At 37.9% G+C, this 23,856-nt stretch overlaps 1 protein-coding gene across 1 annotated transcript in view; it reads left to right on the forward strand.

Moving 5' to 3' along the window:
* The first annotated feature begins 4,252 nt into the window (after positions 1-4,252).
* Positions 4,253-23,856, forward strand: part of LOC5564678 (alpha-mannosidase 2) — a 330,366-nt gene continuing 310,762 nt past the window's right edge. Inside the window, exon 1 of the mRNA XM_021837318.1 lies at positions 4,253-4,351. The gene's annotated coding sequence lies outside the window, so the exon portion shown is untranslated. The remainder of the gene's footprint in view (positions 4,352-23,856) is intronic.

A 23,856-nucleotide genomic window follows, 5' to 3' on the forward strand; every position in this document is an offset into this window, starting at 1 on the left:
TAAGTTTATCAATTTATTTATTTATCCAATGATTTTAAAAATTACTCCTTAAATTACTGTTAAGGTCTTTTTGGAGTTTCTCACGAATTTCTTTCAGCAATTTATTTCTTTGTTTTCATTAAAAATTAGCCAAGTGGTGGTCGAGTTCTAAACTAAATTGTGTCTTATGTGGAAGTCCTTATCCTCCTGAGCAACTTTGCCGACGACAGCATCCTTCTATGTACTCGCAATCTCGTGTTATCGCATAATTAGCCCTTACCGAAAGTCCATATCGATGCTAGTGCCACGCGGTGGTCGAGTTCTGAGCTAAATTGTATCTCATGTGGAAGTCCTTATCCTCCTGAGCAACTTTGCCGAAGACAGCATCTTTCTATGTGTTCGCATTCTTGTATTATCGCACAATTAGCCCCTACCGGAAGGCCACATCAACTTTAGCGTCACGCGGTGGTCGAGTTCTGAACTAAATTGTACCTTATGTGGAAGTGCTTGTCCTCCTGAGCAACTTTGCCGAAGACAGCATCCTTCTATGTGCTCGCAATCTCGAGTTATCGCATAATTAGCCCCTACCGGAGGTTCATATCGACGCTAACGCCATGCAGCGGTCGAGTTCTGAACTAAATTGTGTCTTATGTGGAAGTGCTTGTCCTCCTGAGCAACTTTGCCGAAGACAGCATCCTTCTATGTGCTCGCAATCTCGAGTTATCGCATAATTAGCCCTACCGAAAGTCCATATCGACGCTAGCGCCACGCAGTGGTCGAGTTCTAAACTAAATTGTATCTCATGAGGAAGTGCTTATCCTCCTGAGCAACTTTGCCGAAGACAGCATCCTTCTATGTGTTCGCATTCTCGAGTTATCGCATAATTAGCCTCTACCGGAAGTTCGTATCGACACTAGCGCCACGCGGTGGTCGAGTTCTGAACTAAATTGTATCCCATGTGGAAGTTCTTGGTCCCCGAAGCAAGTTTGCTGAAGACAGTACATTCCTATATGGCCTGCATCTTATACAATTTGGTGATGACTGCAGATTTCTGGACTGAGTGTACTGAAATTCCACGTGGCCAACATGATCCCCTTCGTAGCCGATTCCCGGTGGCCACTGGATCCGGAACCGGTTTTTCAGGTAGTGATTAGAATCTTGAGGAGTATATCTTTCGAATGCGGCATAAATTTCATTATTAGGTTGATATTTCGCTGATTTATAGGGGTATACATTTCTGGGTCATAATGACCCCAGTATCTTATTAAGTTGTTTTTTTGTGGCGCCATCTTAGAATCACATTAAGAAAAAATTTAGTTGGTCTTGCGCTTCGTTTCCACAAAATATTAAAAGTCAGGGAATTTCAGAAAGATCCGTTTGATAACAACAGAGATATTGCAGGTTGAAATTCGATTTTGGGTCATTATGACCCCAGTATCTAACTAAGGTTAATTCACTGCTATCTGCATGGATTTATCTTGAATGCTTTCAAATAATGTTTCAACAATTGCCCTAAGATTGGCAAGTTTGCAAGGCTGTCTTCCAAGATTTTTATTTTTCTATCAACTCGTTCATTGATTTTCAAGTAGATCCTGAAAGACTTCTGGGTTTCAAAAACAATGAGAGGCTATGCATAAACCACGTTATTAAAGTTTTGAGTTTTACGAACCCATTCCCATTTTTAACCATACATTTTGGTCCATACAAACGCGGTCTCCCTAATAGCCATGTGAACTTTGGAATTTCATATCCTACAGTGCGTTAAATTGCACCTGATCTACAAAAAATAAGGTCAAAGAACTCCAGGGAGTAGATACATTTTGAAAATTTTAATTGTTATCCTTCAGCGTGATAAGATATACCTGCTTTACGTAAAACAAGGTAAAAGGTCAAATTACTCCAGGGCGTGGATACAGCTTGGAATTTTCAATTGATATCGAACAGGGCATTAAGATGCAGTTTATTTATATAACACGAGGGCAAATTAATCCTGGATGTTAGTGCAGTTCAGAATTTTCAATTGATGTCCTAGAGGGCGTTAAGATGCACCTGATCTACGTGAGACAATGTCAAATTACTCCAGGAAATTTGTATTGATGTCATACAGAGCATTGAGATGTACCTGATTTACAAAGGATAAAGTCAAAGATAATTTTCGCTTCGGATCCGGGCGGATCAAGTGCGCATCGATTTGGCGAGCGTGGGGCAGAACCGAGGATGGAGAGATGTGGCCACGAACCGGGTATTGTGGCGTGAAATTGTTGATTCAGTGTTAACTGTTTAGATGTAAACAAATAAATAAATGAAACGAAGGTCAAATTACTCTATGGCGTTGATAGAACTAGGAAATTTCGATTGATTTTAACCGGGCGTTATTATGCTCCACATCTCGCAAATGTTAATGTGGATTAAAGTTTAATTTCTTCCTGGTGTTACATAAGCTTGAGATTTTTTTTTTGATGTCCTACAGGGCGTTGCGTATTGTATTGAGATCTTGAAGTAGTACAAGGTGTTGATACGGCTTGAAATTTACAATTGATATCCTACAGGGCGTAAAAATGCATCTGATCGATATAGGATAAGGTCAAATTAATCCTAGGACCCGTGTCGATAAAATTGTTTATTGTAACTTGTTTAGCATTGTTCTGACGCAAAAGTCAGTGTTGCTCAGACTCATTTCCCCGAAAATAACATTTTCCGAACTACTAAGCCACGAACTACTACAACCATGCTCTATCCTCCTAAGATAGAAAAGCAGATGGTTAAGCTTGAGTACTGCACACAAAATCGATCAATTTTGATCCCAGAGAATAGAAACTTGAATTGCGGCCCACCGAGATCGAAACTGTCGGATCCCATGTGCAACACTCAAGCCCAACCACCTCCCCCTCCATCTCAGGAATACAACGCACAGTTATAACAGTTCATGGCTTCACAATGCGAATTTCGGGCAAAAGTATGGAATATCATTTTGATTCAAATGCCAAACACCGTGTTCATTCTGTTTCATATTCCGAACACCTTGATTCAAATTCCGAACAGCACGAATAAATCGTATTCAAATGGAGAATTTCGCAAAACAAAATATCTGAGCTCGTTTTACTGGTCTCGAGCTAGAGAATCATCACTACTCCTAAGGTATAAAATAGATTGGAAGACGTTTAAATTGAATTGCAATTGGCTACCATTCCCTTGTAATTTGATGACATATTTCAGCGAAATATTTCAACTTAATCGCCATACAGAATTTGAGTGTTCGGAATATGAGTCTGTTCGGAATTTGAGACAAAACGGTACAGCTTAGAACTTACAATCGATACAGGGGATTAGTTTTATTCGTAGTCGACTAAGGACTCAGTTTCCATCTGCTGAAAAAATGAACTTTCTGCATTAAAAAAGCAACTTACCAGCTTCTTTGAGTAGAATTTGAATAAGAACTAAAGCATTCAAAGTCTGCATGTATCTACAAAACATAACAGAGGATTACAGCTTAAGCTATGTTACTTCACCAAGCTCAACAAACAAGACCTCAAAGCAATGTTCTCCACTGCAAGAGGAACAACGGTCATTACACGGCTGTCAACTCAACCAAGTCACGAGCCGCCGATTTCCCACGTTCTGTTCATCAAACCCGATGCTATTCACTCACAGTCAGTGGTGAAGTGAGAAACCGTTCTGCTAAATCAACCACCATTCCCACACTGCCCTGCGCTGCGCTGCACTGACAGTGACGATTCTGTTTGGTTTTTAGTAAGTGCTTCATTCGAACGCAGCTACACCAATTACCCCCGTGTTTTGACATCGTTCATAGCATCGTTGTTAAAGCTCTGACACAAGTAAGGGAAGATGGAGTAATATGCGTCCCCTAAGGAAAACAAAGTTATTCAAATTGTTTTTACAGGGAAGTTGCATAAATAAGTTCGCAATTACCATAAACAGTCATTGGAATTGATAGAAAAAACAGGCGTTGAAATTGATCGAAAAATCATATGAAAATATCGAATTCCGTGGCTACAAAGCAAAGCCTTGCTGAAGGTTTCTGGGTTCGATTCCCGGTCGACCCAGAATCTTTTCGTAATGGAAGTTTTCTTGACTTCTGAATTATCTGAATGACTTGAATGTTCATTGAACATTGAGCTGCGAAGCAGGTTCTGTCCCAGTTAGGACGTAATGCCAAGAAGAAGAAGAAGATCATTCATATTTGAGATAATCCAGTAACGCATTTAACTCCTACTTCCCCTATTGATATTCCTTGTTTCGCTTTCATTTCAGACACTACACCGCCTCGCCATTGCATTTTGGACCGTGGAAAGCCGGATCGGGGATCTAATCTTGATGTAGCCGATTACCTCCACACCGTACCCACAAAAAGGTAAGAGTCAAAGACTTTCGCCCCCAGTCAGTAGTGCAGTGCAGGGCAGAGACCGTTCTAAGAACATTTGATTCGTAGAACAAGGGTTCCAACGGGACGACGACGACGACGACCGAGAAAAATGCAAAGTAATAAGATTGTCTGGGAAAAGCGAACCAATGTTGGCGACTTAATAGCGAAGGAAGTCCTTCGGAACGAGACCTTTCCCCCTCCCTTAGCCCACGACCGAATTCTCTAGCAAGTAGGTTGGTACATACTTGACCAGTTGATTACAACAAAATTGTAACAGGTTTTGTTACTCAGTTAACTCAATAATTTTTGGCTTAATTTACTACTATTAACAGAACAGAAAATAATATAAGATTTTCTCTACATTCTACAATCTTAAAACAATATATGTATTTTTTATCTTTATTTTCTTGTAATTGTTTATTAGTATTATTCCAAATATAATATCGATTGTGCGATATTTGCCAGAAAACCATTCGCCAGAAAACTATTCGCCAGAATGACATCTGCCAGAAAACCATTCGCCAGAATGTACCATTTACCAGAAAACCGTTTGCCAGAATGTACCATTCACCAGAAAGTACCATTCCCCAGAATTATTTTTCTTGTCGATTTTGATCAATTAATGCATGGCGAAATATCTCGGAATCCAAAGATGGCCGTCACAATATTCGACATGTGCCACTTTTCACATCTTCAAGAGCACTAAATTGAACTAATAGTACGGTATCAATCTCGTTCTTCTCATTTAAAGCTTTTTGCTAGTGCACAGAGCGGAGACAATATAACACTGTTATTCTTCATCTCTTGCGAAATTTTTTCTTATGAAGTTTTGATACAATATTCTAAGCTGTTTTACCTGGTTTTAACTAAAAAAAGGCATTTTCTCTCACCTCACCGCGAGCTGTTATTTATCAGAATATTGTATTGTACAGAATTTCTCGTACAACTACCTCATATTTTTTACCTTTCAATGGGCAGTTTATTGGGGTTGTACTACTTTTCCCCAATATCGACACCCCGAATGTCTTTTCCAGAACACCAGTTCTGCAAATGCCCTGAATTCCCCGTTCTCTCAAGTGGCCTATTTTCTCGAAAATGTTTTGGCACTTAAAATTATCATAACTTATAATATATTTTAGGGTGATGAACGGTTCATATGATATCCTCCCTTCTTTTTTCATCAGCGGTTCTTTAAAGTTTCTCCGAACTTTATCTACTTCTTTTCTTTATCGTTCTTTCTAGTTCACCACTCTGTATCTGAAGATTGTTTCTTATTCATTTCGAACTGCATTTATTTTGGGGTCGTCCATAAACCTCGTGGATGTTCAAGGAGGGGTAGAAGGGGTGGTTTTATTCTAATACCACGATCCATACAAATTTCGGGTCATTACGGTGAATAGATTGCGGGGAAAAGTGTCATTTAGATAACTGGCGTTCGGGGAAATGATATTTAAGGGAACTACATTCGGGTAAAAATAAACCAAAAGATTTTTTGTGATTGTGGTCACCTAAATTTCAGTACATGAAAAAATATTCAAAAATGAGCATTGCCTATCGCTACTTGATATGGTTTGGGGCAAAAAAGAATTCTCCATTCTTCATATATAGGATGTTCTTATTGATTTTACAATTGTCTTATATGTCTGAAAGCTCATGAAAGTTGATATAGTAAATGTAACTTTGGTTTACAAGTGGAGCCATTAATTACTTCATCAAACATACGGCACAAATAGTTGCAACGTATATAGAAATCTTGTAAATATCCAATGAACTAGCTCTTAAGAAGCAACAAAACTTTAAAGAACAGCTTATGATGAAAAGAAGGGAGAACCACTTGTGAAATATTCCACACAATAATTCCCTGTAAACTTAATAATACAGTAATGTACCGATTTTGTCAGCCCCATGTTGCATTTAGGGTTGACAAAATCGGGATAAATTTTTTCGACTTGTTTCAAGTTTTGTTTTAACTTAAGCACTTAAATTTATGATATTGTTAATATAAACATTGTTCTTTTACTTCCATTTTCTATGTACCGTAATCAAAGGTAACATTGATAAGCTTCTTGGATAATTATTAAGAATTTCAAATTTCAAAAATTCGATCTTTAGATGATTGTATAGACGTCGCCAAGGTCATAATTGACTTTATGCACTCAATATTGCCTATATATACGTATTTAGTCTAATTAAAATAAGTATAAATTTTAGGCTGACAAAATCGGGAAAAAAGGATGCTTAAATCGGGGGTAGACAAAATCGGGTCAAAAAGGGTGCTTAAATCGGGGGTAGAAAAAATCGGGAGCTGACAAAATCGGGCCATTACTGTATAAAAAAAAAAAAAAGAAACTGAAAAATTCAGAAAGAAAAACGTATGAAATTTACTAATTATAAAATAACAAAATCTCATGTTATAACATCTGTATAACAAAAGTAGCAACGTTTATTGAAATCTCGTAAATACTCAATGAAATAGTCCATAAGAAGCAACGAAACATTGAAAAAACAGCTTTTGTTGCAAAGAAGGACGAATCTCTTGTGAAGTGTTCCAAACCAAAATACCATTTTACAGGGACAACATTTATTAAGAAAAAAATCTTACTTTATTATCTGTCATGCTGACATGCTGAATATCAAATCTTTACATCAGTAAGCAGTATCTTTCATACATAGTGGAGTATTTGTTAATGACTGCAATTGTTATTCTATTGTATGTTTTCTTCATTATAGTTCCAAGGTCCCTCAGTCACTAATTCAAATGTGATAGTGTCCAAGAGAATCTTTACTTTTTTGAGTATACTAACAAAAATAATCTCACACATTTTTTTAACGCTCTGGCTCGATTATTTCTGCTACAATAGCAAACTTGATTTATCTTAAAAAAAAAATTTAGGGGAATGGTCCATTCTGGGGAATGGTACATTCTGGCGAAAGGTTTTCTGGCGAATGGTACTTTCTGGCAAATGGTTTTCTGGCGAATGGTACTTTCTGGCGGATGTCATTCTGGCGAATAGTTTTCTGGCGAATGGTTTTCTGGCAAATATCGTACAATCATAATATTTATTTCTTATATCTAGGTGTTCTGAGTTAGCAACACTATCATCCTAATTTGGTTAAACTAAATTAAGCATTTATTAACATTTTGTTAACAACATATTACATTTTATTTGCAGTAGCAGTTCAAAATTTTTACAGTTGATTTGATTTCACTAACTCATACGAAAAAAAAAAACGCTTTTAATTTACTTAACCTAAACATACAACGATTTTTGTCTTAAATTACTAATTATTTTATTTGTCATTTGTTCCAATGTTTCAACATTGGATATTCTATGTTACTCACTAGTACTATACCAGGGAGGAAGCTTCAGAATCATTTTCAAAATTTTATTTTGATTCCTAAGCAGAGCTTTCTTCCTGGTATTAAAGCAGCTACTTCATTTTGGTACATTGCCGGCATGAAACGAAGCTTCGATTTTCTGTTAATAATTGGATACAAACATTTTATAGATTTCTTACATTTGGCTTGAATGCCCCCAAAATAATTTTTGAAAATTGATTTTTTATGTAGCATGAGCCCTAGATACTTAACTTCATTTGACCAACTTATTGGAACCCTTCTCATAGTAACCACATGTCTACTAGAAGGTTTCAAATAAAGTGCTTTTTTATGTAGGAATATAATAAGTTGAGTTTTGGAAGAAAAATATAAAGAAAAATCTTTAATTTTCGCAAACATGAAGAAAAAACATCCATTTTTTTCAATCGTAGAGGCCTGTGCAATGGGCAAACAAAGATTTTTGACAAGGATGGTAAGTCAGGTAAGTCAGAAGTGAAAATATTGTATAATGTTGGTCTCAAAATTCTGTCTTGAGGAACACCAGCTCTTACAGGAAGTCTCTCAGACTTGGAGTTCTGATAATTAATCTGAAGTGTACGATTTGACAGATAACTTTGAATTATTCTAACAATGTATGTTGGAAAATTAAAGTTTTTTTTTTAAATTTTACGATCAAACCTTCATGCCAAACACTGCCGAATGTTTTTTCTATGCCTAGAAGAGCAAGACCAGTACAATAGCCTTCAGATTTGTTGGAACAAGTTAAAATTTCTTTCATCAGCTCAGAGTGTTTCTATCAAAAATAAAACAAAATTTCTAAATTTGGGTTACAATATTGTTGTAATCCACTGGTCGGGCAGTTGTTCACCGGTTGTCATCGTGCTCCGTTGGCATCCGTCGTCTTCGTCGGTTGGTTGCTCGGTTTCGGTGCAGTGCAATTTTAATTTGTTTCTTGGAACGTCCAACAGAATCACCAAATACCTACTTGCCAAGCATGCTTGTTGTCGGGTGCCTGCCGTTCCTCAAAGTATTTGCTCTTTAGGATGTCTCATTCAGGACGTTTTTTTTTCTGTATTGCTTCGGTAGGTCCCTCTTTTTCAGAATGGGTGTTTGAATAAATTTTGCTCCATTTGAGTCGGGTAAAGTGCCTTTCACGGTGGGTTTTGTAAGGATTCAGTGTAATCGTTTTTCTTTTTTGTAGAGGAATTCAAATTGAAGAACAGAGTCATGCTTGACAATACTCGCATATGAATGAGTGCTGTCATTTAGAGGAGACTGGCAATGACTTCAAACCTTCTTGGATTTGGCTCTACATGATAGAAGTAAGTAAGCTCGCTTATGACTTCTAGTTAATACTTACGGTGAAGATGAACTGAAGCCACAATTCAGATTTTCAAAAACACGTATTTGGAAACCAGACAATTGTTTTAACTGAAGATTTTGACAATCTCGTTGAGAGAAGAGCGCATTTTGAAAAACTGATTTTGATTTTTACTTTTGAAACTTAGATGTGTTGTTTTTCTTATCTTAATCAACCTCTTCAAGCAAACTATATGATATGTATCTGAGACATCGTCCTCTAAACAAATATTTGCTGTTTCATTCAACCAAACTTCTTTTGAAATTTGTATAGAAAACAATAGTTGTTGTTTCACCTTTTTTAATTTCCTTGCAATATTTTACTACTAGCAAAAATCCTCTTCTTTCTTGAAAAAAAAAATCTACCTATTTTCAGGAATCCTACTACGCATCATAAAATATAATCTCTCAACAGAGATCAACTTCACCCCATTTTACGTTACCAGGAAACATTAAATTACAAGCAGTTTAAGTACTACAGTTTAAGCTCACTAATCAAACGTAAATGGTCATAGCTCATCCCAGCTCGAAACACACATCGATCAACGATTTTCAAGAAACCTATTCAAGCTTTTACTCTGTTGTTCAGTTTAATATTTTTAAATCCTTCCGAATCCCGACAGACCAATTTCCCTGTTTCCCCATCGACAGTTTCGATCCCTATCAGCTTTACAATGTTGAGTAAGGTAAGCACTCCCACACAATCTCATCTGCATCTCTCAACCGCCAACTCATCCAATTCAAATTCATAACGTTTCTTCCCTCCCCATTCATCCCCATTTACTCCATATCCTGTGCGCCTTTGCCAGTTTCGTGAAATTATATGAATCAGCAATTTCCATACAGATGCAAGGCATGCATACGATCTCGAGAGCTTCATGTTTTACTCCGTAGGCTTGTGCTTGACACATATTACAGTCAGAACTTTTTAGCTAGGTTTGAAATGGATTTACAACGTGTTAAAGAATGATAACTTCACGGCATAATATGTATAATTACCAAGTAAGACTTAAAAAGTCCGAAAATTAAGCCCTTTCGTAAGTTACATAATTTGGAGAATTGACTGTAGCTGCCCATCGAATCGAGTGGGGCTTTGAAGATCAACAGCCAGACCCCAATCTCAACAGCTCAAGTTCTAGACGACGACGGAGGTGGTGGAGATGAAATTTCCCATTTTCCTTATGAGGCGTTGCCTTGCTTTGATGTCGTGGCCACTGGCGAAGGCGTTCAGTTGGTATGACTTGAAATGTTCAATGAACTAGAACCACTTATACAGTTATAAGGCAGGACAGTAGCAGCTGTAGCGTCTTGATGCCCTGACGTGGGTGTAGCCAGGATTATCGTAAGCTTCCGGGAAGAACTCTAAAGATTTCTCTGTACATTCCCCTAAGAGATTTTGGGAGGCATCTTGCAACAAAACCAATCAGAACTTTATCATGATCTCACCGTAGATTCATTAATTATATATATTTTACTAAGTTCTTAGGTTTTTTGCTTTAAATAATGAAATATTAAGGAACAAAACATTGATCAAAAAACCCGCTGTTTAGTTTCTCTTTATATTCTTCAACAAAACTATATGACGGGATTGGTGGTCTCATGGCTACCGCTTTTACTTCATATGCAGAAGGTTATGAGTTCAATCCCAGGCCTGCCCCTTTCATCGTACTTTGTAGTTGTATCTTTCACTTACTTCTATCTGCAACTATCAATCTACTATCACATTCACACTATTCGTTCATAGCAAACGCTAGAACCAGAGACGGACAAGAAACCGGTTCCCTACGCTTCTATTCTTCCATAATTGCCTTTCCTTACGCCTGATAAATAGGTAGTCTGCTAACCAAAGAGCAAAACCTCTCTGCCATACCTTTTCCCCAACCCATACACTCCCGTATGAACTGGCGTAGATGCAGTCGGACTCCACGGTCTACAGTGGGCCAGTATAAATGCAAAATCATTTCCTTCCACTTCCTCATTGGTCTGCATTCTGACGTGGCAGGCGTCATTGTTGCCTAAAAATAGAAGATGAATCGTTTAAGATTATAAAAAATCCTTAGAATGTTTGAATTTGAAATTGAAACTGTTATAGAAATTTTTAGAGTGATTCTTGAAAAAAAGGATAGTTGGATGAAATGTAGACAATTTAGAAGACTTCCCTTCTTTTTTGAGGATTACAAAAAAAAAAGAAATATTAAACAATATTTGTATGTTGAGAAAGTACAATTAAAATCTAATATATATCTTATCTTGTGACAGATAGGCCTATTTCGTCTGCAATTTACTGACTTTTTCAGTGTCCAGAACTTACTAGTGAATTTTAGTATTTTATGTTCGGAAAGTGTAAGAATTTAATCGTTTTTTAGAAGAAATCTTTACACATGAGATTTTCTTAACGGCTTTCAATCGCAACAGCAATCATAAATCAAATATTTCTACTGCGCTCAAAGTTTTGATTGTATTTTCACTCTTTCTCAAGGGTTAGGTAATTAAGAAATATTGAGAATACAATTGAAACGTAAGGCGTAGTCGCTAGAGTTCAGTATTTGGTCTAAAATTTCATAATCGGAAGGTTACAAAATATTCTATCGGTGAAATTTTTCCCATACATTTAGTATTGGCTGAAATGTGTAGGAAAACGTGATTTCCATTGATTTTCATAGTTTGTATAGGAAAAAATAGCTAAAAAGTGGAAAAATTCAAAATTACACCGATGGAATATTTTAAAACCCTCCGATTATGAGAATATAACCCTAAATTACTAAACTCTAGCGAAAAAAATCCGAGGTACATTCGTTTTGCATAATCTGCTGATTTAGACAAAGCGTGCGTAGTAGAAATATTTGAGTTCTGATTGCCGATGAGAATGAAGGCCGCTAAGAAAATCCCCTGTGCAACTTTCAATAGTCGAAAGCATCCAAAGAAATCCTTACAGAAGTTATATTTTCCTGAACAAGAAGATTAGGAGAAATCCATGCAGTATTTTCTTGTGGAATTCTTGAGCTGTCCTGGGATTTCCTGAAATAAATCTTGCAAGAAATTCTTGCAATAATTTTTGAAACAAAACTTGTGGAATTTACGAAAAATATACAAAAAAGTTTCTTCAGAAATTTTATACATACTTATATATTTTTGGATTGATCTTCAGACGTAGTCTTGGATAAATTTCTGTAATAAGTATTGAAGAAGAATACCTGGACCAGTTCATAGGAATGTGCTATAAGTATATTCTTCTTTCTACCCTTACGTCCCCGCAGCTTCTCGGCTTACTGTTTTATAAGCACTCCCATAGTCATTAAACGTCATATGTAAAGTACTGCAAAGCTACTTCAAGAACCGGGTACTGGATTATGACACAAACCTGGGATGGATGTCAACCACGGTGACGGCCGGAGTTCCCCAGGGATATATACTTGATCCAACACTGTGGAGTATCATGTACGATGGAGTGGTAACATTGACACTGTCGAATGTAGTGGAGATCGTCGGCTTCGCAGATGACGTCTTTCTTGCGATAACTGGCGAGTCTGTGGATGCGGTGGAGATGCTGACGGCGGAATCGCTGGACATCATTGAATCGAGGACGGCTGGAGTCAAGTTGCAGTTGGCTCATCATAAAACGGAGGTGGTACTGGTAAGCAACTGCAAGGCGGTTCAGCAGTTTGAGATCAACGTGGGAGGAAAAGCAATCTCATTGAAGAGCTCTCTGAAGCACCTTGGGGTAATGGTCGACCAAAAGCTTCACTTCAACAGCCGCGTAGGCTATTCCTGCGAAAAGACAGCGAAAGCAGCTAACACTGCAGCTGGGATCATGCCCAACATTGGAGGACCAAGCAGCAGTACGATGCGTCTTCTAACGACCGAATCGTCATCCATATTGAACAGCGGAGTTCCGGCTTGTGTTGCAGAAACCGCAAGCGTCCTAAATTTGTACATCATTGTGCAGAATATGTGCTAGCATAAACGCGCTTGGAATATGGTGAACAGAGCGATAACACAGATACAATGCTGGTTATACAGCTAATTTCAGCTGGATAAACTGTTATTCAGCTACCAATGTTACCTGGAGATGGCGTGAAGGCCAGTGAGCTCCGGGCCACGATCAAAGTAGGCTAGAATTTCAGTCGGGGGCAAGACCAAGTAGAGCGGGTGATCCGTAGTATCGGTAAGACGTCGTCGGGGCACCGGCAAACCGAAAGTCATCCTCCAAGTGGGATTGCAGAATCGACCCTGGCACTTGGCCGACTAACGTCGATTCAGAGTAGGCTGTGTCCACCCCCGGGGTCTAGCTGAGTATTTAATTCACGAAACAGCACCGGCAAATGGTCGTTGGAGCGCCGGGAAGCCGGAAACTTCATTCTACCGGAACCACAGGACCAACCTCGGTATCTGCCCGGATAGTATCGGTTCGGGAGAATCATCCACCACCGAGGAAATCTTCGTTGGAGTAGGATAGATCCACTGCCGGGAACTACTCTGAGTACCCGAGCAAAGTCCAACATCAAAATGAAAGCAAGTTGAAAACATATATTGTTTTCAGCATCAAGTTGATATCATAATTTGATATCAATTTATCAATGAAATATTCGATATCATATTTTGTTTTCGTTTTGCTATCATTTTAAATTTTTGTTTATATTTTTTTTTATTTAATTATAAATTTATTCGTGCTTCATGTTTAAATACTATGAGAATATAAAAATAAAGCATTTATCTAGTCGCAGCCACATTTCAATATCAATCAAAAATATGTATATCTCAATGAGTTCTCAATTTGCTCTCAATGATAGCAGAAACTGTTTTCAATTTGCTTTCACTGACAGCAAAAAGAGTTTTCAATTTGATATCATGGGAACATTTTTCTGCTCTCAGTTTTGATATTTTAACCGTTAAAACGACCAAAATGACAACAAACTGAGTTATCAAAATCCGCGACATCACAACATCAAAATTAGTTTTCAATATGATCTCAAGCTTTGCTCGGGTAGTACGTAATGTATCACCACCACAGCATCCATATGGTCAATTTGGAGAGCTCTAAAAGCAGCAGCGGAGAGCAAGTCGTCGTAGAGTAGCAAAATGCTCATGAGCTTCCAGTAGAAGGTGAACAGTGCTCTAACGTGAGGCCAGCCCAAGAGTATATTGGACAAAACAAGTAGTTGCAGAGACACCATAGAAATGATGTAGTGAATAACGTTTTTGTCGACTAGAGACTGAGACTGACGAAGTGCATGAGCACAGTCCTCTTCCCATTGAAGTGTAGTGTAGTTGTAGTCCCAGGGGACATAACATAACTAGGTATCTGAATTATTCAACTTCATTCTTATTTTCCTGTGTATATAGTTTCTGGGGATTCCTGCAATCTTCTTGGATCAATACCAGAAAGAAACATTAGATAAATCACAAGGAGTTATGCTTACAGCTCGTTGGTAATATTTAATTTCAAAATTTGTCAGATAAATTGCAAGGGATTCACTTGTAATGACTAAAATAATTCCTGAAAGAATACCTAGAGTTATTTGTACACAAACACCTGAAAAAAAACTTTCGAACGGATTTCTTTGGGTACTAAGAACAGTTCATTTTATAAAGTGGACACTTTGTTTATGCTATATCTTTTTTATTTATTAATAAAATCGTAATCAGTTTTCTGTGTATCGTTGACCTATTATTCTAAAATGCTATGAAAATATAAAATCTTTGAAAATGCTTTTGGTTGAAGAGCTAAATAGTTTTTCCAAAAAGTCTTAAAAAAAGCTGTCCGTCAATGTTTAACATTATTTTTCGCAAAACAAAAATCCTTATTTTTATGAACAAATTGTATGTTTGTATCCTTTACTATTCTACTAAAGGTATAGCTTTAAAAATATCAATTATATTCCACCATTCTATGACACTAGGTAACTTTAGTGATTTACACATTTATGGTCAAATTTGCTGATACACCATCCTTTCACTCCCAGCAAAAGAGAAAAGTAAAAAGCGTGTTCAAAACTAGTTTGGATTACTAAAGAAACTATATTAGTATAAACGAAAGCTAAATCGTGAGATTAAACTACAGTCTTAAGTATAAATTTTACTGTTTATGGTAGTTTTACTAAAAAGTCTCATACTTTTAAAATCATGTACGCATATTTATCGATCTACAGCAAATTGTAAACAGTTTTCTCCGAATTTTCCAATTGGTATTCTCAGAATAACATATTATGAAAATAATATGTGGAAAATAAAATCGATTTTATTACAGCAGTGTTGCCAATTTTGATGATTGTCAATGTACTTTGATAGGTCTTCTAAGAATAAAAGAATTGTGTTTCTGTTGTGCTTTGAATGTGACGTGGGGACTTACTAAGTAATTCTATGAAGGCGTAAGTTATTTTTCATATTAATACTATATTAGGACTTCCGTCAGGACGTACTTTTACACAAAAAATTCTACTCATATCAATTCCCATCAAATTTAAAAAAATTCTTTAAAAATATACGGGAAAATTGGTTTTATTATATCTGTAAAATTGTTGCTCCAAAAATAACTTGATTTTTTCCATCAGGCTTCTGATTGATGATGCTTTCGAAGAACAAGTCTTTTTTGAAAATAGAAAATATAAATTATCGAATTTTCCAGCCAATTTCTTACAATCATTGATTTTGATAACCTCAAAAAATCGACCGATCTAATCGTTGTTCCATATTCGTGTGAAATTTATTTATTTTGGAGAATTTTTATTATCACAACATTGTACAATACTAGTCGAACGAAGTGCAAAAAACCGATTGAAATTTCATTGATTAATAAGAAAGATACAGCATGCACAAGGTGTCCACTTTATAAAATGAACAGTCCTTATTAGAGATTGCTGAAAAACAAATTCATGAATTACTACAGTCTGAAACAATTCTAGGTAGGTGTTTTCTCAAATAATCTCAAGTTTTTTTTTTCTTAATTCGTTTATTTGGAAGGCTCAGGTGCCGTAGGGCATAACAGAGCCAAAATCTTTTCTTTTTTACATTGTTTACATTTGAAATATTGTATTTATTTTAAAAACTATGTTAGTTTGGGGAAGTTTTAAGGTTAGTGAATACATTATACAACAGGAAAGGAAAGGATTTTTCGGGATTTCTTAAGCTATTAAGATTACTATGTTGATGGGACAGGATATCCAGATCTGTAACGAAATTAAACAGAAACGGTTTGTGGGAGACACGACGAGAAGAGGACAATTTGAAGGGGAAAAAGAAAGACAGGGAACGAACACAATCAAACTCGGATATTGATACGCTTCAAAAACAGATAGATTAAATTCATATACTATAAATCAAGGCCCGCCAACACTTCCCTGACAGGTTTCTGCTGCTTTCCTTGGATCCGGAGAGTTTCAGTCAGTTCAGATCTGATGCCATGATGCTCACCGCATCCCCATACGACATGTTCGATATCCTGGTAAGCCACGCCGCAAACACAGAGATTGCTTTCTGAGAGCCCAAAACGGTGGGTAAGCGCATTTAATGAATAGTGATTGGACATAAGCCGACACATGACACGAATGAAATCACGGCTCATGCCCAACCATGTTTTTTTCGACACCTGTGGAAGTATGGAATGCAGCCATCTACTCATTTCTCCGCCTCTCCATTTCTGTTGCCAGCTGATCAAGGTCTCACGACGGACCAATGCAAAAAAATCATTGAAGGCAATTTGACGCTCGTAAACATCGCCTTCTTAAGCGCCTACTTTAGCCAGAGAGTCCGCTTTCTCATTGCCCGGAATGGAGCAATGGGAAGGGACCCAAGCTAGGGTAATAGTGTAAGAGCGATTTGACAAAGCATTCAAAGCTTGGCGTATTCTATTCAGGAAGTACGCTGAGTGCTTCACCGGCTTCATTGATCGAACAGCCTCTTGAGAGCTTAGACTGTCGGAAAAAATGAAGAAGTGCTCGGGTGGGAGAGAACTGATGTACTCTAAGGTGTAATGTATAGCTGCTAGCTCAGCAACATATACAGAACATGGCTTTTGAAGCATGAAGGAGGCGCTATGAAAAACGTTATAAACACCGAAACCAGTGATATCATCCATTTTTGACCCATCAGTGAAGAACTGTCGGTTCTCGCTGACATGCCCGAATTTACTTGCAAACATGGGAGGGATAAACTTTGAACGAAAGTGATCTGGTATACCATGTATATCTTGCTTCATGGACTAATCAAATACTACAGAGGAAAAGTCGAAATCTAGGAAGTTGTCACGATTGGTGTTAACCGAAGATGGGCTAACCTCCAGCGTCATGTACCAGTAGTACACACTCATGAAACGAGTTTGAGGGTTATGTTCAAGCAGCTTTTCGAAGTTTTCAATAACCAATGGATTGAGAATCTCGCAACGGATGAGGAACCTGAGTGTTAACTCCGCGAAACGATCTGTCAGGGGCTGTACTCCTGCAAGTACCTCTAAACTCATTGTGTGAGTCGACTTCATGCAGCCTAGTGCGATGCGAAGACAGCGGTACTGAATCCGCTGAATCTTCAGCATATGTGTTTTCGCCGCGGATTGAAAACAAAAGCTACCGTACTCTAAGACCGACAAGATGGTTGTTTGGTACAGCTTGATCAGATCTTCCGGATGGGCTCCCCACCATGTTCCGGTTATAGTTCGCATGAAGTTGATTCGTTTTTGGCATTTCTGTGTCAGATACATAATGTGTTTCCCCAGGTGCATTTGGCGTCGAACCAGACCCCGAGATATTTAGAAGACAAACTATGAGTGATTGTCTTACCCATGAGTGTAAGCGGAAACTTGGCAGGGTTGTGTTTCTTTGAAAAGACAAGCATCTCAGTTTTCTCCGCAGAGAATTCGATACCCAGCTTTAAGGCCCAAGTAGACAAATTGTCCAGAGTATCTTGTAAGGGTCCTTGTAGTTCCGCTGCTGTTGGTCCTGTGACAGAAACAACACAGTCGTCTGCAAGCTGTCTTAACGAGCAAATTTCCATGAGACAGTCATCAATGTTTCTCACATAAAAATTATAAAGAAGGGGACTCAGACATGATCCCTGGGGGAGACCCATGTAGCTAAATCGTGAAACTGACAAGTTGCCATGAGTAAAACTCATATGCTTCTCGGACAACAAATTGTACAAAAAATTGTTCAAAATTGATGAAAGGCCACTTGCGTGGAGTTTGTCGGAAAGGACATCAACACAAACTGAGTCCAAAGCACCCTTAATATCCAAAAACACTAAACTCATCTGCTCCTTTTTGGCAAAGGCAAGTTGAATTTCAGAAGAAAGCAGCGCAAGACAGTCGTTCGTTCCTTTGGCTCTGCGAAAACCAAACTGCGTATCTGACAGCAGGCCATTCGATTCAACCCATTTATCCAGTCGAAAGAGAATCATCTTCTCTAACAACTAGCGAATACACGACAACATCGCAATTGGACGGTACGAATTATAGTTCGACACGGGTTTCCCGGGTTTTTGGATGACTATTACTCTCACCTGCCTCCAGTCATCCGAAACAATGTTACACTCCAGAAAGTGATTAAACAAGTTCAATAGGCGCCCCTTTGCGACGCCAGGAAGGCCCTTAAGCAAATTGAACTTGATTCGATCCATTCCTGGAGCGGAATTGTTACATGAAAGGAGAGCAAGTGAGAATTCAACCATCGAAAACGGTCTATCCATGGCGTCCCTATCCAACGGAAATTCTCGACGCACGTGATCAACCGGAACGGAATCCGGACAAACTTTCTTAGCGAAATCGATAATCCACCGAGGAGAGCTCTCTCGATCCTCATTAACTGACGATGTATTACGCATTCTTCTTCCGACGGTCCAAAGCGTTCTCAACGAGGTCTCACGCGATAATCCTTCCACAAAATGACGCCAATAACCGCCTTTCTTCGCTTTAACCAAGCTTTTTAACTTGCGTTCAAGGGAAGAATAGCGCTCATAGTTGTCAATTGAACCACGTTTCCGAAAGTCTTTAAACGCGGCGGATTTCTCGCGATAGAGTTCCTTACACTCGTCATCCCACCATGGATTGGGAGGCTTTTTACAAACCGACGGACCTGGCACAGGACGGCGTTGTGCTTGAAGCGCGCTGTTGAGAATCAACTCGGATAAAAATCGATACTCTTCCAACGCAGGAAGTACTTCTACTACTTGTTCTCCATCAATGATCGCATCCACGTACTTTCCCCAGTCTATGTGCTTTGTGAGGTCGTATGCAAGATCGATGGATGAAGACTGTTGTGTTCCATTGGAAATTGTAACTACGATCGGCAAGTGATCGCTACCATGAGGATCCTGGATTACCCTCCATGAACAATCCAGCGATAACGAGCTTGAACATATTGAGAGGTCTAAACGGCTATCCCTAGGACTTCCATCTTGAGCTGGAGGTGCCACTCGTGTAACTTCCCCAGTGTTGAGAATTGTCATATTGAAGTCGTCGCAGAGGTCATATATAAATAATCTCAAGTTGATTAAAAATCTTCTTACTGTTTAGTGGAGCACCTAGAAGTAAATGAAAACCCGAATTCAGAACTATACCATTTAAGTCCAACTGTAGTTTATAACCTTTGGCAAATACGCATATTTTGACCTCAACTGAACGGCAGTCTTCAGTGTCGTGTACTACACTCGACTCAATATTACCTGATTAGGTTTGAATTCACTTAATGTCAAGTTGCTTACCAGAAGTAGTTTTGAAGAAATATTTCAATAAGGTGCTAAAAATTACCTACGGCCAAAGATGTGTACCTAAATATTGTTTCTAATTCTTTGTTTAGTAATTGAAGTGTTTTCTGAACAATTATTGTTCGCTTTAATATGATGAACCCTAGAAGAATTTCAATGTTGTTTTTGAAATACATACAAAAACTTGTCGATGAATATCTGAAGACATATATGAAAATTCACGGAGGACTTCCCTGGATATTTTCGCTAAAACCTGTGGATATATTAGAATTTCGCTTACAAGATCCTGAGAAACAGAAACCTGGGTAAATTGATAGAGAATTATTATTGGATTCTATCGTGGTGATTTTCCGAACAAACTCTATGGAGAGATCATTGGCAAAAACCTAGAACTTTCTGTGCATACCATGCATTATCGAAATATCTACGCATTTTTCAATATTTCACAGAGGAGGTGCCCTCATAATCCCCTCTGTCCACGACATAAAAATTAACAAGGCAGGCTCTTTAATGATGTAAATATTAAGTTTAATTGTAAACATGTGACGTTACCCGAGCAGAAGAAAATAACTTCTGAATACCAAACTAAGGTATTCCATGCCAGATAATTTTCAATACTTACAACCTGAATGAGGTATGAATGAGCCCTGCATAAGAGGTAAAATACCTCAAATAATATCTCAAGCATATTCTACGAACACCAAACTGATAATTAGATCAGGTATTGTAATACCTCAATAATACTTGATGGATTTTCATATTAAAGTGAAATTTTTCAATAGTAGTTCAATACCTCCAGTAGACCTCAATAGCTGTTTAATACCTCAATGAAGTATTTTTAATTGTTTTGAAGATTTTTTCAATACCATTCTAATACCAAATTGAGGTATTGACAACTGAACAATACCTAATTTTGGTATGATACCAAAATATGGTATGCATAAGTTATTGGAGAGTTATTTGTTCCTACTCTGGTACTCCTATCGTATCATATACCTTCCGGTCCACTAGATCATTTTTTTTTTTTGATAATTTGTTCGAGGTGGATAGGAATGGGGCCCAGATAGCCGTAGCGGTAAACGCGCAGCTATTCAGCATGACCATGCTGAGGGTCGTGGGTTCAAATCCCACTGGTCGAGGATCTTTTCGTAAAGGAAATTTTCTCGATTCCCAGGGCATACAAGTATCTTCGTACCTGCCACACGATATACATATGCAAAAATGGTCAATCGGCAAAGAAAGCTCTCAGTTAATAACTGTGGAAGTGGTCATAAGAACACTAATCTGAGATGCAGGCTATGTCCCAGTTGAGACGTAACGCCAGAAAGAAGAAGAAGAAGAAGGAATGACGTCCTCAAGTAGCCGTCATTTTTGGGAATATATCACCTTCTTAATATAGTATACCGTGCCTTCTGGCTACACCCATGTGCCCTGTTGTAGTGCCACTGTCTTGTCTCCCCACACTGTTGTGGGTGCCGGTAAGACGTTCCATTTGTTCTCAAGTAGGATTCCATTTAGATTATCATGGTAATCATCATCCATGTGTATGGGTGTGCATACGAAGGTATCTAACGCAGTCATGTGTGTCATGTATTTGCAAGGATCTAAGAAGACTCGTTTCCTCGGAAGCCATGTAATATCAAACTCATGAGCAGAAACATATTATCTCGCTTCGGATGAACGGGCGAATGGTTCCCGAAAGAGCAATGTCCTGTTCTTCGATCTGTTCTGCCGAGAATGGATTCCTATGTCTTGGAAATGCGAACTTCTCGCCATCCTAACTCAGAACTCGGCTTTGAGTGGGGTGAGTGGTACAAAATGATATGCAAATTAAGATGTTCGAGCAGAAATGCGAACATGAGAAAATCCAATCCGATCGACACGGACCGTGATGGTCGGGTTTCGTTATGACGGAGAATGTGTTTTTTTTTTTATTTTCGGGTGTGGGATTTGTACTTTGCTGCTGCTGCTACCACACTGATACAACATAAAAGCAATAAAATATGCACCTACCAAAGCGATTAAATTGGAGTGTGGAGTCACGGTTGAGCAGTACGTGTGAACTGCTGCATTCTTATGGTTGAGTAGAAGTTATGTTCGATTTATTTCTTATTGACCTCTACTCAATTGCAATTTGACTTTACTCACGCGAAAATGGACCTATTCAATTGAGATGGTGCACTATTTCAAATGAATTTCATCAATCAAATTATTATGAAAACATAATCTTATTAGGTGATTTCAACACGAACTTAATGAAGAACTGTCAGAGAACAAATCGTTTTAATGATGTGTTAACTAATTTCGGACTTTTTTGCGTTAACAACGAACCCACTCACTTTTATAATGGTGGGAGCTCCTTGATTGATTTGCTGTTAACGAACGATTCCAATTTTGTACTAAACTTCAATCAGGTAGCAGCTCCTGGGTTTTCCCAACATGACATATTTTTCTCATCGCTTAACATTACTCGTACGCCATCCGATAGAACAAGGATGTTTAGAGATTACAACCGAATTGATTATACTTGTCTAAGACAAAGCTTGGAATGTATCGATTGGTCGTTACTCTATAGTATTACTGAGGCCGATACAGCTCTCGATTTCTTCAATAGGATAATAATTGAACTTTACGAAAATGTTGTTCCACTGCGCATATCTAGACCAAAATCAAATGCACCTTGGTTCACCAACGATATTCTTAATGCTATGGTAGTAAGGGATGTAGCATATCGTCAATGGGTCTGCAGTAAGAGTGATGCTGATCGCAATCAGTACAAAAGGCTTCGAAATAGGGTCACTTGCTTGATTAATAAGGCTAAATCTGATTATCTTTCAATAAACATAGAATCATCATCTTCTAACAAGGAAACATGGCGAAGATTAAAGAAGCTAAATGTTACTGCTTCAAATAACGAGGTGGAATTTTGTAATACTAGTGATGAAATCAATTCTTTCTTTAGTGGTAATTTTACACGTGAATCAGATTACCATTCTGTATCCCCAATAAACGTCGATGGATTCAAGTTCACCTCATGTAGTGAGTTAGAAGTTACATCGGCAATCTTTTCTATTTCATCGAATGCAGTTGGATTGGATGGTGTGTCTTTGAGATTCATAAAAATGGTTTTACCTTATGTCGTTACCCCTATCACGTATCTTTTCAACTTGTTTATTTCTACATCAAAGTTTCCTCGAGCATGGAAAGCTGCAAAGGTCTTGCCAATTCGTAAAAAACCAAAGAGTAACAGGTTGGACAATCTTCGTCCAATAAGCATTCTGAGCTCGCTTTCTAAGGCTTTTGAAAAGATTTTAAAAATTCAAATACAAGGCTTTGTTCAACGATTTGAACTTCTTAGTCCGCACCAATCCGGATTTAGAGCAGAGCGAAGCACAACTACCGCACTACTCAAGGTTCATGATGATATTCATCAAACCATTGATAAGAAAGGTGTAGCTTTTTTACTTCTTATTGATTTTTCAAAAGCTTTTGATCGAGTACCACATGTTAAGCTTTTGAATAAGCTGTCGACTCAATTTTACTTTCATCGTAATGCTGTAACATTAATCAAATCATATTTGAATCTACGTACGCAAGTGGTAGATGCTAACGGTGAACTCTCTAATCCAATCACTATTCTTTCAGGTGTACCTCAGGGGTCCGTCTTGGGTCCCTTGCTTTTCTCTTTATTTATTAACGATCTGCCATCCGTTCTGAAGTTCTGTCTAATACACATGTTTGCAGATGATGTGCAACTTTATTTCTGCACGGCTAATACCAATTTAGAAAGCGTAGCAGTACTAATAAATTCTGATCTTAAGCGGGTTCAAGAATGGTCTGAAAAAAATCTTCTTCCAATAAATCCATCAAAGACGAAAGTCATGTTTATTTCTAGGCAACTAAGGGTATGCGATATGGATTTTTTCTATGTCGATACGAAACGAAACGATACGCGGAATATCTTGCTCTGATAATGACGAAACGAAACGAAATTTAAAAATGTTTCGTGTAACTCGATACAAAATCAAATATCTCACGGATTTTTCGAAACGAAACGAAATTTTTGAATTTGTTTCGCGGAATACATGTTTAAGTTTTTTTT

This window comes from Aedes aegypti, chromosome 1 (genome assembly GCF_002204515.2).
Source record: "Aedes aegypti strain LVP_AGWG chromosome 1, AaegL5.0 Primary Assembly, whole genome shotgun sequence".
In the NCBI taxonomy this organism is placed as follows: domain Eukaryota; kingdom Metazoa; phylum Arthropoda; class Insecta; order Diptera; family Culicidae; genus Aedes; species Aedes aegypti.